Source organism: Hyla sarda, chromosome 2 (genome assembly GCF_029499605.1).
Source record: "Hyla sarda isolate aHylSar1 chromosome 2, aHylSar1.hap1, whole genome shotgun sequence".
Taxonomy (NCBI): Eukaryota; Metazoa; Chordata; class Amphibia; order Anura; family Hylidae; genus Hyla; species Hyla sarda.
Genome location: NC_079190.1, coordinates 98,907,411 through 98,920,552, shown reverse-complemented (window position 1 = coordinate 98,920,552; position 13,142 = coordinate 98,907,411).

Here is a 13,142-nt window from a genome sequence, read left to right as displayed (position 1 = left end):
TCTACAAAAACATGCGAGTGTAAAAAATGAAGATTGTGAATTTTCTCCTTCACTTTGCTGCTATTCCTGTGAAACACCTAAAGGGTTAAAACGCTGACTGAATGTCATTTTTAATACTTTGGGGGGTTGCAGTTTTTATAATGGGGTCTTTTATGGGGTATTTTTAATATGAAGACCCTTCAAATCCACTTCAAACCTGAACTGGTCCCTGAAAAAAAGCGAGTTTCAAAATTTTGTGAAAAATTGGAAAATTGATGCTGAACTTTGAAGCCCTCTGGTGTCTTCCAAAAGTAAAAACACGTCAATTTTATGATGCAAACATAAAGTAGACATATTGCATATGTGAATAAAAAAAAAAAATATTTTGAATATCCATTTTCCTTACAAGCAGAGAGCTTCAAAGTTAGAAAAATGCAAAATTTTCAAATTTTTCATCAAATTTGGGGATTTTTCACCAAGAAAGGATGCAAGTTACCATAAAATTTTACCACTATGTTAAAGTAGAATATGTCACAAAAAAACAATCTCGGAATCAGATTGATAACTAAAAGCATTCCAGAGTTATTAATGTTTAAAGTGACAGTGGTCAGAATTGCAAAAAATGGCTGAGTCCTTAAGAAGAAAAAGGGCTCAGTCCTTAAGGGGTTAAAGACATCATCTCCTCTGAAACCATTTGTTAGAATAATTTATAATTTCACACATATATCCATGGTAACCTCCTGTACCAAAGTTGTTAAAGCTGGTTCATTTGCATAATCAATATGGCTGCTCGTCAATAACACAGATATCATTGCGCAGTTATTTTTAAATGTTCATAATATGTACACTGGAAATCAAAAACATTTGAAACGTTGCACAATGGTAGAGTGCTATATTGTGCTTACAATTCTGTAACATAAAGGTCATAGGTCACATGATCTGGCAGCCATTTTGTTTTATGTGACAATTGTCAGAATAACGTGTCTTCCTGAAACCATTAACCCCTTAACGACAAAGGACGTATATTTACGTCTTCCGCCGGCTCCCGCGATATGCCGCAGGGACACCGCGTGACCCCGTGGCATATCGCGTCAGTCCCGGCGGCTATCAACGGCCAGGACCCGCGGCTAATACAGGACATCACCGATAAGCTGACCGCCGTGTCTGAAGTGAAAGTGAAAGTAACCCGGCTGCTCAGTTGGGCTGTTCGGGACCGCCGCTGTGAAATTGCGGCGTCCCGAACAGCTTACAGGACACCGGGAGGGCCCTTACCTGCCTCCTCGGTGTCCGATCGACGAATTACTGTTCCGTGCCTGAGATCCAGGCAGGAGCAGTCAAGCGCCGACAACACTGATCACAGGCGTGTTAATACACGCCAGTGATCAGCATGAGAGATCAGTGTGTGCAGTGTTATAGCTGCCTATGGGACCTATAACACTGCAAAAAAAAAGTTTAAAAAAAAAGTGTTAATAAAGGTCATTTAACCCCTTCCCTAATAAAAGTTTGAATCACCCCCCTTTTCCCATAAAAAAATAAAACAGTGTAAATAAAAATAAACATATGTGGTATCGCCGCATGCGTAAATGTCCGAACTATAAAAAAATATCATTAATTAAACCACACGGTCAATGGCGTACGCGCAAAAACATTCCAAAGTCCAAAAAAGCATATTTTTGGTCACTTTTTATACCATTAAAAAATGAATAAAAAGTGATCAAAAAGTCCGATCAAAACTAAAATGGTACCGATAAAAACTTCAGATCACAGCGCAAAAAATGAGTCCTCATACCACCCTGTATGTGGAAAAATAAAAAAGTTATAGGGGTCAGAAAATGACATTTTTAAACGTATACATTTTCCTGCATGTAGTTATGATTTTTTGCGACAAAATCATACCTATATAAGTAGGGTATCATTTTAACCGTATGGACCTACAGAATAATGATAAGGTATCATTTTTACCTAAATATGCACTGCGTAGAAATGGAAGCCCCCAAAAGTTACAAAATTGTGTTTTTTCTTCGATTTTGTTGCACAATTATTATTTTTTCCGTTTTGCCGTGAATTTTTTTGGGTAAAATGACTAATATCACTGCAAAGTAGAATTGGTGATGCAAAAAATAAGCCATAATATGGATTTTTAGGTGGAAAATGTAAAGGGTTATGATTTTTAAAAGGTGAGGAGGAAAAAACAAAAGTGCAAAAACTGAAAAAACCTGCGTCCTTAAGGGGTTAAAGATACAGAAGTACATATTGTAGTGTATAATTATACAGTGACCTAGACTCAAACATGTTTTATTCACGTGATTCAACCAAACGGTTTGGCGGCCATATTGAATAATATAAATATTATTTAAATTTTATGCACTGCTGCATGTAATAGCTGCACGGTTACTCATGAAACGTTGCATGGTGGTAGAGCCTATAGAGCCGCTCGCCAATAACATTGAGATAGCAGTAATAATAATATGCAACTTTTTAAAATGTGTGTGATATGTACTCTGTTAATCTAAAAGTTATGGAACTTTGCATAATAGTACAGTGCTCACTTTCTGTACCACAATTGATAACCAGATTTGGTGGCCATATTGGATTGCGCAATATTCTGCAAACATAGTTTTCTCTAAATTAACTGGTCCAAACAGAGCAAAAATTAGAACACATGTTCATTATCACTTTCTGTACCACAATTGATCACTATACTTGGCAGCCATATTGGATTACGCAATATTCTGTAAACATAGTTTTCTCTAAAATTACTGGTTAGAACAGTGCAAAAATTAGCACACATATTCATGATCATGTTCTGTACCGCAATCGATCTATCACCAAATTTGGCCACCATATTGGATTGCGCAATATTCTGCAAATATAGTTATCTCAAATTAATGGTAAGAACAAAGTGAAAATTAGCAGACATGTCGATGATCACCTTGTCCACCATCAGGGGTCACAGCAATCGTGTGCTATATCCCGACTGTGCAGCTATATTTAGGTGGCCAAGCAACAAAGTTGCTCAGGACACCTGTTGTTATTGTTCTGATTATTATTTTTATTATTATTATTCCCCCTCAAAATTTAAATGCTTATATCCGCTGCACTGTAACTTTTAAACACATGTGACTTTGCATAGTGGTAGACCCGTGAATTGTACATAATTGTATGTAATATAAAGGTCATAGGTCACATGGTAAGGCCACCATCCTGGGTTTTATGGCAATTTTTCACAATATTTAAAAATGTTCTTTTCTAAAACCGTTAAAGCTACAGATATATAAATTGCTGTATGTGGTTACACTGTTGTGGAGAGTCAAATTTGTCTCAAGCAGCAATACAGGTGGCCAAGCTGCACAGCCGGGGTATAGCACACAATTGCTGTGACCCCTGATGGTGGACAAGGTGATCATCGACATGTCTGCTCATTTTCACATTGTTCTTACCATTAATTTAAGAGATAACTATATTTGCAGAATATTGCGCAATCCAATATGGTGGCCAAATTTGGTAATTGATCGATTGCGGTACAGAACATGATCATGAATATGTGTGCTCCTTTTTGCACTGTTCTAACCAGTCATTTTTAAGAAAACTATGTTTACAGAGTATTGCATAATCTAATATGGCCGCCAAATATGGTGATCAATTGTGGTACAGAAAGTGATCAGGAACATGGGTGCTAATTTTCACACTGTTCTGACCAGTTATTTTAGAGATAACTAAGTTTGCAGAATATTGCACAATTCAATATGGCCGCCAAATCTGGTTATCAATTGTGGTACAGAAAGTGAGCACTGTACTATTATGCAAAGAAACATAACTTTTAGATTAACAGTGTACATATCACACATTTTAAAAAGTTGCACATTATTATTAATGCTATCTCAATGTTAATGGCGAGTGGCTCTATAGGCTCTACCCCCATGCAACGTTTCGTGAGTAACAGTGTAGCTATTACATGCAGAAGTGTATTTATATAATGACTTCCGGTTCCGGTGCCATGCGATGAAGACGTGAGTGGCGGAGCTCCTGCCTCATATCAGCTGCCCGGCATTATTTAACCGCATATAGTTACTCTGCTCCCCGGTGAAAGTGGTGTGTGACTGGTGAGACTTGCATGGAGCGATACCTGTTCCGGACCGGCCGGAAATCTGAACATACAACAAGAGGAAGAAACCCTACACGAGCAGACAGACGGGCCAAGATGGCGGACTCTCCCGCTTCCAGCAGTGCACCATCTCCGTCTCTGTCGGACCGCGGCTCAGTTAGCGAACTGGAGACAAGGGACCATGGGGATATGGACTATGCACTACTAGCTGCTGATGTGGCCAAATACATCACCCCGAAGGTGCAAGCAGCGGTGGTGTCAGCTATACAAGACACATGGCAGACGCTGCAACAATCCGTGGCGCAACACGACACCCGCCTGACGGACCTGGAGACTCGGGTGGGTGACACGGAATCCTCTATTGACAAATCTGCTTCCCGGTTTGCCTACCTGGAAGCTGAATGCAAGAGCTTAGGTGTTAAAGTGGTTTGGTTGTTTCAGGGTTCCTCTTTTATTCATTGCTTCTACTCTCTCGGCCAGGGAGGTTTGCTCTGTTTGCCTCACTGTATTTTGTATTTTTTAGGGGGTTACACCCCAAATATGAGATTAATATCGTGGAACGTTAAGGGACTACAGTAGCATGATCCTCAGACACCTTAAGCGCATGGCTCCAGACATAGCACTTTTGCAGGAGACGCATCTGGAACAGGTTGATTTTCTGCGCATGCGTAAATGGTGGGTGGGTAGGGTGGAAGCGTCCCCTTCGAAGGATAGGAAAGCAGGTGTCTTAGTGTTGTTTCATAAGGCTTTTGTGTATTATGTCATTTTGGTGACGTCGGATACGTAGGGGAGGTGGAGCAGGGTGCATTTAAAAACTGCATCCGAGGAATTGACTATATTTAATGTGTATGGCCCGAATGTGGATGATGGATCATTCTTGTCAGGATTGGGGGTGGAGATTCAATCCTGTCCGGGTGGGAACAGGGTAGTGATGGGGGACTTTAATGCAGTAATGAACACTGAGGAGGATCGTAGGGGGGAAGGGGGAATTAGGCTGCCTCCCAGGAGTCAGGACACACGATTGGCTATGTGGGCATCTTCGGTCAACTTAGTAGACGCTTGGCAGGTTCACCACTCGGAAGCAAGGGAATATAGTCATTTTTCCCATGCTAGGTCATCGTGGTCGAGAATAGACTATGGGTTCCTTAATCCCACCTTGCTACCCAGAGTGCAACATGTTTCTCTGGAGGACCTAGTGATATCTGATCACGCACCTGTATTGCTCCACTTGTCTGACATCATCCCGAGAGGGATCGACTACATTTGGCATTTCCCACAGGGATTGGCGAGAGATGAAAATTTCCAACAGTTGCTGAAAGGCTGGTGGCAAAATTTCTTGCGGGATAACTCGGAACATGTGTCCGACCCCCAGTTACTGTGGGAAATAGCCAAAGTGGTACTTAGGGATTAGGATTATGGGGTACACGGCTTTGTTGAAGAAGAAGATAGCAACACAAGTGTCAACGTTAGGAGAGACGCTGAGGAGGGCTTATACCGACTTTGTGACATCGCCCTCAGAGGGGACAAAATCGTCATGGTCGGTCGCCGATGAAGTTTGGGTAGAACGGAGGGATAATTTGGCGAGGTCTCAATTTGAGGCCCCACTATTCCAACATGGTAACCGACCTGGCCGATGATGTAGGGAGTGAGAGGAGGGATCCTAAAATAATTAACGACATTCTTAAATCCTACTTTAAAGCTTTGTATACTGAGTCGGGGACTGATCTGACCCCCTCCAGGGACTGGATTGCCTTGGCACGTCTCCCTTCGCTCATTGAGGACAATAGACTTGCCCTGAATGCGCGGGTCTCGGAGGAGGAATTGTCGGACGCCATTAAGAATTTAGACCCGGGCAAGGCGCCTGGCCCGACGGCTTTTCTGGGGGTTTTTATAAAGCACTACACGGGGAGATCTTCTCCACACTGCTTTCGTTATTTGGATCCTACCAACGGGGGGGGTCCTATTGCCCCCTCTATGAACACCGCTCATATCAAGGTGCTATCCAAGTCCGGTAAGGACCTGTTGACCCCCAATGGGTACAGACCTATATCGCTCATAAATGTAGACCTCAAGTTGTTGTCAAAGATTATGGCGGATAGGTTAGCTAAGATTCTCCCATGAGTTATCAAACCCCTACAGGTGGGATTAGTGAAGGGCAGGTCGGCGGTGACGAATCTACGGAGAGTCATTACTCTCCTGGACGAGATGAGCACCCCTCCCCAGCCATCCTCTCGGTCGACGCTGAGAAAGCTTTTGACAACGTCCGGTGGGGATGGCTTTGTATACCTCCCCTGTAGCACGTATAGCCACGACAGGGTTTTTATCCAGCCCCTTTACACCACAGAAGGGCACGAGGCAGGGGTGCCCATTGTCTTCGTTACTGTTCAACATTGCCATTGAACCCCTGTCTTGTGTCCTCTCCTTGCTCTCCGCCTCTTCATCGGCCATTTTTCAAGGTATACGTGTAGGGTCCCAGGTGGTATCGCATGCGTTATTTGCGGATGACTTGTTATTTCTGGCTGAGCCGACTAGGGACGTGGGCACTGTGATGGATCTTTTAGTGGACTTTGGAATTGTCTCGGGGTACAAGATTAACATAGAAAAGAGTGTGATGCTAGACCTATCCCCGCGAACGGCTAGGTATGTGAGACCTGCGGATTTGCCTCTGCCGATCTCACTGACTAGAAGTTCCTTGAAATATTTGGGCATCCATGTGGTGAGGACGACGGGTTCATTGTACTCTCTGAATTATCCTACTCTGATACGCAAGATAACTGCGGAGTTGAGTAGATGGATGGGTTTACCCCTTTCCTTGCTAGCAAGGTGTCATGTTGTCAAAATGCTTAGTTTTTCCAAACTGCTCTATCCATTGCAGACCCTGACGATACTATTACCCAGATCTGACAAAGCTCTGTTAACTACAGCATTCACAAAATTTATTTGGTCTAACAAACGGTCGAGGATAGCTCTGCGTAAGCTGATGCTACCTAAAGAACAGGGGGGTTTAAATTTCCCGGATTTGGCCCACTATAACCTGGCTAGTCTATTTAGGCATAGCATAGACTGGATTAAGGGGTGTGAATCTTTCTCTAATACGAGTTTGGAAACACAGCTGGTCAGACCTTGGTCTTTGTCCGCATTATTACATACTAAGTATAAAGCGATACCTACTCATCTCTGTAGATTGTGCCTAGTATGGGACATGGTAGTGACTTGGAAGAAGGGGAGAGGTGCACTGAAATTATCTTTTTCAGTCAGTAAGCATATGCCACTGTGGTCCCTTCCGGAATTTCGGGCTGGCCAGGAGAACGGCATGTTTTGCAGATGGCGGGAGGCGGGGATCCATCAGGTGGGTCATTTACTGAGATACCTTTCTTTTGATGAGCTCAGGACGCACTGGAACACTCCCTGCCATATAGACAGATTATGCCGTTTTTACGCCCCAGATTGCGTGATCTTGTAAAAGAGCATGCACCCACCTCCTTTGATGCATATATTTCTGCAGCGGATAACTATCATTCCTTGTCGGGGTTGTATAGACATTTGACTCGGGGTCGTGCAAAAGAAACTTGTGCTTCATTGTTTCGATATTGGGAAAGGAAGCTGGCCCAAGAGGATTTAACGTTGCCTATTTTGGAGGGATGGGGGAAGGTAAGAATGGCTGTCTGCAATGAATCATGGAGGGATACTCAATTTCGGATAATGCACCATGCGATTTATGGGTTTACCTTCCCTAGGACACCTTCCCATCCTGATCGCCTGGAGGATTGCCCGAAATATGGACAGCATAGAACTGACTTGTTACATGGTTTAATGTCATGTCCCTCCTCGGAGAGATTTTGGGCGGCTCTTTTTGAGGCGGTGGAGGGAGAGGGGGGATTTTGTAAGTGTCGGAGGGTGTGGATCTATGCAGTGAAGTGCTAGTCTCTGTTGCAGACACTCTCGTCATGGGTATTATACTATGTCTCTGTTTACTCACTCTCTTTTGAGGGTTGCTTTTGGCATGCCGGGGGATTGTTCTGGCTGTCATGTGCTGTTCATGTTTTGTAAAAAACTAATAAAAAGTTGTTAAAAAAAATTTTTTTTTTATATAATATTTATATTATTCAATATGGCCGCCAAACCGTTTGGTTGAATTTCGTGAAAAAAACATGCTTGAGTCTAGGTCACTGTGTAATTATACACTATAATTTGTACTTCTGTATCTTTAATTGTTTCAGAAAGACATGTCATTCTGACTATTGTCACATAAAACAAAATGGCTGCAAGATCATGTGACCTATGACCTTAATGTTACAGAATTGTAAGCACAATATAGCACTCTACCACTGTGCAACGTTTCATATGTTTTTGATTTACAGTGTACATATTATACACATTTAAAAATAACTGCACAATGATATTTATATTATATTATATATTTAATGATATGTTATTGACGAGCAGCGGACATATTGATTATGCCATATTGACAATTTTTTTTAAATGTGTGTAATATGTACACTGTTAATTAAAAACAGATCTTTCTTTGCAAAATGATAGAGCACTCTATTGTGCTTAATATTTTTTTTAACATAAAGGTCATAGATCAAATGAGCTGGCAGCCATCTTGTGTTAGGTGACAATATTCAGTGCTATATGCAAAGACATGTCTTTCTGAAACCATTGAAGATACAGATGTACAAATAGCCGTGTGTGGTTACACTGTGACCTAGACTCATACATGTTTGTTTGATGTCATTCAACCATATGGTTTGGTGACCATATTGAATAATATAAATATCAACAATTGTTCCTATTATTTCTATGGGGCTTTTTGAAATATGCCCGTAATTTCCTCATGGTTCCTAAACACCCATGAAATTTTACATAAAGGTAAATCCCAGTACAATGCATAATTTGTTGTAACATAAAGGTCTTAGGTCACATGGCCAGGCAGCCATATCGGTTTGTGTGGCACGCTTTTGCACAATATTGAAAATCAATAAGATTCAGATTTAAGTATTGTTATATTAGGTTACACTGTGATCACAATTAGGACTTGTTCTTTACAAGTCTGTTGATCACATGGTTTAGCCACCATGTTGAATTGCGCAATATTCTACAAACATCTTCTCTAAAACCATTTTTTAGAATAATGTATAATTTGGCAGACATGTTCATGGTTACCTCCTGTACCAAGGTTGTTAACCCCTTAAGGACTCAGGGTTTTTCAGTTTTAGCATTTTCGTTTTTTCCTCCTTACCTTTTAAAAATCATAACCCTTTCAATTTTCCACCTAAAAATTCATATGATGGCTCATTTTTTTGCGTCACCAATTCTACTTTGCAGTGACATTAGTCATTTTATCCAAAAATCCACAGCGAAACGGAAAAAAATCATTGTGCGACAAAATCGAAGAAAAAACGCCATTTTGCAACTTTTGGGGGCTTCCGTTTCTACGCAGTGCATATTTCGGTAAAAATTACACCTTATCATTATTCTGTAGGTCCATACAGTTAAAATGATACCCTACTTATATAGGTTTGATTCTGTCGTACTTCTGGAAAAAATCATAACTACATGCAGGAAAATTTATACGTTTAAAAATGTCCTCTCCTGACCCCTATAACTTTTTTATTTTTCCACGTACAGGGCGGTATGAGGACTCATTTTTTGCGCCGTGATCTGAAGTTTTTATTGGTACCATATTTGTTTTGATCTGATTTTTTAATCACTTTTTATTCATTTTTTAATGGTATAAAAAGGGACCAAAAATGCACTGTTTTGGGCTTTGGAATTTTTTTGCGCATACGCCATTGACCATGCGGTTTAAATAACAATATATTTTTATAGTTTGGAATTTACGCACGCGGTGATACCTCATATGTTTATTTTTATTTACACAGTTTTATTTTTTGAATGGGAAAAGGGGGGGGGATTCAAACTTTTATTAGGGAAGGGGTTAAATGACCTTTATTAACACTTTTTTTTGCAGTGTTATAGCTCCCATAGGGACCTATAACACTGCACACACTGATCTCTCATGCTGATCACTGGCGTGTATTAACACGCCTGTGATCAGTGTTATTGGCGCTTGACTGCTCCTGCCTGGATCTCAGGCCGGGTCCCGGCCGTTGATCGCTGCCGGGACTGACCCGATATGACGCGTAACCCCGCGGCATATCGCGGGAGCCGGCTGAGGACGTAAATATACGTCCTTCGTCGTTAAGGGGTTAAAACTGGTTCATTTGCATATTCAATTTGGCTACCGCACGCCAACAACATTTAGATAGCATTAATAATCATATGCAGATTTGTTAAATGTGTGTAATATGTACATTGTTAATCTAAAAAGTTATGTTTCTTTGCACAATAGCAGATTACTCGCTTTCTGTACCACAACTGATCCCAAGATTTGGCGGCCATATTGGATTGTGCACTAACCTGCAAGCATAGTTTTCGCTGAAATTACTCATCAGAACAATTGGAAAATTAGCACTCATGTTCATAATCACGTTCTGTACCACTATTGATAATCAGATTTGGTGGCCATATTGGATTGCGCAATATTCTGCATACATAGTTTTCTCAAAAATTACAGGTCAGAACAATGTGAAAGTTAGCACACATGTGCATGATCACTTACTGTACCACTGTTGGTCACCAGATGTGACGGCCATATTGGATTGTGCAATATTCTTCAAACATAGTTTTCTCTAAAATTGCTGTTCAGAACAATGTAAAAATTAGCAGACATGCTCGTGATCACTTTCAGTACTATCATGGATCACATGCTTTGGCCGCCATATTGGATTGCGCAATATTCTGCAAACATAGTTTTCTCTTAAATTACAAGTAAGAACAATGTGAAAATTAGCACACATGTTCACGATCTCCTTCTACACCATCAGGGGTAACAGCAATTGTGTTCTATAAGCCGGCTGTGCAGCTTGGCCGCCTGTATCGCTGCTTGCAGCTATATTTAGGTGGCCAAGCAACGAAGTTGCTTAGGACACCAATTGTTTTTACTCTAGATTATTATTATTATTCCACTGCGATAAAATGCACATAATAGCTGTTACTCCAATACTTATTAAACTTTGCATAGGGGTAGAGCTTGGAGCTGTGCATAATCTTATGTAATATAAGGGTCATAGATCACGTCACCTGTCCGCCATGTTGGTTTGCTCAATATTCTACAAACATCTTCTTCACTGAGACCATTTGTTAGAATAACTTAAAATTTGGCATATATTTCCAGGGTAACCTCCTGTACCAAAGTTGTTAAAACTGGTTCATTTGCATAATCAATATGGCCACTGCTCGCCGATAGCATAGATCTCATTGTGTAGTTCTTTTGAACTGTGTATAATATGTACACTGTAAATCAAAAACAAATGAAACTTTGCGCAATGGTAGAGTGCTATATTGTGCTTAAACTCATGTAACATAAAGGTCATAGGTCAAATGATCTGGCAGACATCTTGTTTTATGTGACAATAGTCAGAAAGACATGTCTTTCTGAAACCATTAAACATACAGAAGTATCAATTGTAGTATATAGTTACACAATGACCTAGACTCATATTACGTTATTAGACTTTGCATGGTGGTGGAGCCATGAGCACTGCATAATCTTATGTAACATAAAGGTTATAGGTCACATGGTAAGGCCGCCATCTTGGTTTTTGTGCATTTTTGCACAATATTCAAAAATCTTCTCCTCTGGAACCGCTAAAGCTACAGGTAGATAATTTGCTGTATGTGGTGGCACTGTTTTGCAGAGTCAGATGTGTTCATTACCAGTCCACCATATTCGATTGCACAATATTCTATAAACATATTCTTCTCTGAAACCGTTTGTTAGAATAACTTACAATTTGGCAGATATGTTCATGGTTACCTCCTGTACCAAGTTTGTTATAGCTGGTTCATTTGCATATTCAATATGGCAACCGCAAGCCAATAACATTTAGATAGCATTAAAATTAAAGCACAGTCAGTCAGAGCCGTAATTGTTGGCACCCCTGAAATTTTTCTAGAAAAGGAAGCATTTCTCACAGAAAATGGTTGCAGTATGTTACGGGCAATGGTCCAGCCATCCATCCTGGCGGTGAGCGCTCCCCCTCTGCTTTCTCTGCCTATCCCGGGACTCACAGTGCGCGACGTGCCCGCACGCGTGTCGCGTGCATTTCTAGGGGCAACACTCCAGCTGTTCTGTCTGGCCGTAGCTCTCCCCATTCAGTCCCGGCGGCGGCTCCTGGACTCGCTATGCGGGACGAGCCCACATGCGAGCCCTGGGCATCCCCTCACCTCTCTCTGCTCCTGGCCCTTCTTCTGATCTGCTTCGCCGGCGTGCGCATCCCCTGCCCTTAGGGTGCGCGCGCTGGCATTACTAAATTTAAAGGGCCAGTATGCCTATAATTGGTTGATCGCTGGGCGGACTCTATATTAATCCGGCACCTCCCTATTAGGTTGCCGGATCTTTGTGCTTAGTGCCCAAGAGAAAGCATTTCTGAGTTTGTGCCATATTAGTGTTTTTGACCTCCAGCTTGTGACCTGATGTTGCTCCTTTGCTGCCTGCCTCCTGACCTTGTGTCTGTGACCTGACTTTGCTCCTTTGCCCCGCCTCCTGACCTTGTGCCTGTGACCCAACTACATTTCTTTTCTGCCAGCCTTCTGACCCATGCTTCTGACCCTATGCTTCTTCTCCGTGCCAAGTTAATCTGGGCATCCTGTGTGGACGGATCATGCCAGGGGTTGCGACCTGGATGCCGCCTGTTGCAGCAAGACCATCCCGCTTTGCGGCAGGCTCTGGTGAAAACCAGCGGCACCTTAGACTCAGCTCCCTGGTATGGCTCAGTCATTGTTCACAAAGGTCAGCGGATCCAATACTCAGCCATCACAATAAGACTGATACACAGTAACACATGTTTTGGTATACACATGTTTATTCCCTTTGTGTGTATTGGAACTAAACCAAAAGAGGGAGGGAAAAAAGCAAATTAGACATAATGTCACACCAAACTCCAAAAATGGGCTAGACAAAATTATTGGCACACTTTCATAATTGTGG